Source organism: Macaca fascicularis, chromosome 19, assembly GCF_037993035.2.
Source record: "Macaca fascicularis isolate 582-1 chromosome 19, T2T-MFA8v1.1".
Lineage (NCBI taxonomy): Eukaryota > Metazoa > Chordata > Mammalia > Primates > Cercopithecidae > Macaca > Macaca fascicularis.
In genome coordinates this window covers 3,881,821-3,885,269 of record NC_088393.1, presented here as the reverse complement: position 1 = coordinate 3,885,269, position 3,449 = coordinate 3,881,821, and positions in this window count along the sequence as shown.

The window sequence follows — 3,449 nt, the reverse complement described above, 5'->3', positions numbered from 1 at the left end:
ACGGGCGCCGCGCCGGGCAGTCCGCACTAGCACTGAGGTCCTGCGGGCATCGCCGCGAACCGCCCCGCCAGCCGCGCTGCCTGTCGGGAATTGTAGTCCATCCGGCGCTCGAGGAGCCCCATGGGAGTTGTAGGCCCACTCCGGGACTCCCGGAGGATGCAGCAGGCTGTTCGGCTAATACTGCTGAGGTTTCACATAAACTCCCAAGTCAAAAATGCAATAAAATGCTTTTAAAAACTATTTCGCGATATCACTATCTTAACCCTGTCTTTGGCGTAGGGGGAATTGGGGTGAGGGGCGAAAGGTGCGTACAGGACGCAACCTTCCGACCTGGAAGGAAGTTGGGGCTAAAGGGAAAAGGAAGTGCCTTCTGGCGCGCTAGGTCTTCTGGGAGTTGTAGTCCCATCAAACAAACACAAAGGGTCACGGGAACTGTAGTCTTCCTGGCAGAAATTGCTGAGAAAAACAAAAATCACTTAGGACTCCCAAGGATGTAGATGTCAAACTCCACGAGGGCAAAGACTTTTGTCTGTTTTGTGCATATGATGTATCCTCGGCACCTAGCACAAGACCTGGCGCACGGCGGGTGGCCTATACCATTTTTGAATGAATGAATGAAAAATAAAAAGTCATGATAGTCAGTTCCTAAGAGAGGCCGCAGTGGGTTGTGGGACTTGTAGTCTGGAGCCCGTGGTTTGTGCAGGGATCCGTGGCAGGTGTTTATATTTATCTTTATATTTGGGACATACTTATACTAAAAAAGTATTTGTTACTCATCAGAAATTTAAAGTTAATTTCTGGGTGTTCCATGTTGGTCTTTTTCTAAGCTGCCAACCCTGAGAACCCAGTGTCTCAGGGCGAGAAGTAGCTAAGGAACGTCCCTTTGTACAGATGGGCAGACTGAGCCCCAGGGTGCAGCAGACAGTAGCTCTGGCTCTCAGCACATTATCATCCCAGACTCCGTACAGCTGCCTAAGGAGTCAGGGTTTCCTTTCTGTCCCAAGTGAGAAGTGGCATTTGTGCTGATTAAGAGCCTGGGCTCCAATCCCAACTCCTCCGTTTCCCAGCTGTGTGGCTTTAGGCAAGTCGCTTCGCCTCTCAGAGCCTCCGTTTCCTCACATGTAATGATAAAGAATCAATCACTCTCCCCTCTAGCACCGTGTGAGGATTCTGTTTATTTATTTATTTATTTATTTTTGAGATGTAGTCTCTGTCACCAGGCTGGAGTGCAGTGGCTCGATCTCAGCTCACTGCAACCTCCGCCTTCCGGGTTCAAGCGATTCCTGTGCCTCAGCCTCCCGAGTAGCTGCAGATTACAGGTGTGGGCTGCTGCGCCCGGCTGGAAAGGGAGTTTCTGAGCGTGCTGCTGGATCACTGAGCACCTACTGTGTGCCAGGCCGTGTGGTGGGTGCTGGGGACACAGCCAGGACCCCGGCAAAGTCACGATATCTACCGACACGGAGCTTGAGTCCGAAGGAGGAGATGGATTGTGTGACCGGGGCGATGGGAACTGGGATAGAGGACACACAGGCAGCTGGGGGAAGCCCAGAGGAGGCCTAGGGAGGAGAGGAAATCAGGGAGGCTTCCTGGAGGAGGTGACACTTAAGCTGAAACTCAAAAGATGAGCAGGGGCAGTCAAGTGAAGAACGAGGGGAAGCTGTGCCCAGTAAAATCAGAGCTGTCATACAGGGAATGCAGGTAGCTGTGGGAGCCTAGAGGAGACCTAGGGAGGAGGAGAAATCAAAGAAGGTTTCCTGGAGGAGGTGACACTAAAACTAAGGTACAAAGAATGAGCAGGCAGAATTTGAGTGATGAATGAGGGTAGGTGCGTGCTAACAAGGCCACTCTATCAGGGGCAACAAAGGTTAAGCGAAAAGCCCCCAGATGGGAAGGACCAAGAAATAATTCAGCTCAGCCAAAGCAGGGCAGAGGGGGCAACAGGGTCAGCCAACACGGGACCAGAAGGCAGACAGAGAGCTCTGGGCCTGCCCAGACTCCACTCATTCCAAATTCCACCAACACCCCACCTTGCCTGCTGTGGTCCCCACCACACACACAGAGAACGGGAATCAGGAAAAGATAAGAACTACCCTGGCTCATCATGCCTGCAGAGGGGTGTTTGGGACTTCACTGGTGAAATGGCCGGCCACAGTTCCATCTGTCTGCAATTGGCCAGCCATAGTAGCTCATGCCTGTAGTCCCAGCACTTTGGGAGGCTGAGGCAGGATGATCACTTGAGCCCAGGAGATCGAGACCAGTCTGGGAAACATAGCAAGACCCTGTCCCTCTCTTTTTTTTTTTTTTTTTTTTTTGAGATGGAGTCTTGCTGTGTCACTCAGACTGAAGTCCAGTGGCACAAACTCGGCTCACTGCAACCTCCGCCTCCCAGGTTCAAGCGATTCTCCCGCCTCAGCCCCCCAAGTAGCTGGGATTACAGGCATGCACCACCACACCTGGCTAATTTTTGTATTTTTAGCAAAGATGGGGTTTCACCATGTTGGCCAGGCTGGACTCAAACTCCTGACCTCAGGTGATCCACCTGCCTCGGCCTCCCAAAGTGCAGGGATTGCAGGGGTGAGCCACGGCGCCCAGCCCCATCTCTACAAAAAATATAAAAATTAGCCAGGGGCAGTGGTGTGCACCTGTAGTTGCAGCTACTCGGAAACCCAAGGCAGAAGGATCACTTGAGCCTGGGAGACTAAGGCTGCAGTGAGCTATGATCACACCACTGCGCTCCAGCCTGGGCAACAGAGCAAGACCCTGTCTCTAAAATAGAAAAGAAAATAAAGAACTGTCCCCTCAAAATCTACATGATCACGTCATGACCCCCAGGACCTCAGCATAGGATGTTATTTGGAAGATAGGGTTGTGGCAGATGGCATTAGTTAAGATGAGGTCATACTGGAGCAAGGTGGGCCCTTAATCCCATATGACTGTGGCCTTAGAAAAATGGGGAAATTGGCCGGGCGTGGTGCTCACGCCTGTAATCCCAGCACTTTGGGAGGCTGAGGCAGGCAGATCAGCTGAGTCAGGAGTCCGAGACCAGCCTGGCCAACATGGCAAAACCCCATCTCCACTAAAAATACAAAAACTAGCCAGGCATGGTGGTACCTGCCTGTAATCCCAGCTCCTTGGGAGGCTGAGGCAGGAGAATCACTTGAACCCGGGAGGTGGAGGTTGTGGTGAGCTGAGATTGCGCCACTGCACTCCAGCCTGGGCGACAGAGCGAGAGTCCATCTCAAATAATAATAATAATAATAATAATACATAAATAAATAAATTTAAAAATAGGAAAATGAGCCGGGCTTGGTGGTGGACTCCTGTAGTCTCAGCTAGTCAGAAGGCTGAGGTGGGAGGATCACTTGAGCCCAGGAGTTTGAGACCAGCCTGGGCAACTTAATGAGACCCTCGTCTCTTAAAATAAAAAAGGTTGAAGGAGCTGGGGGAGT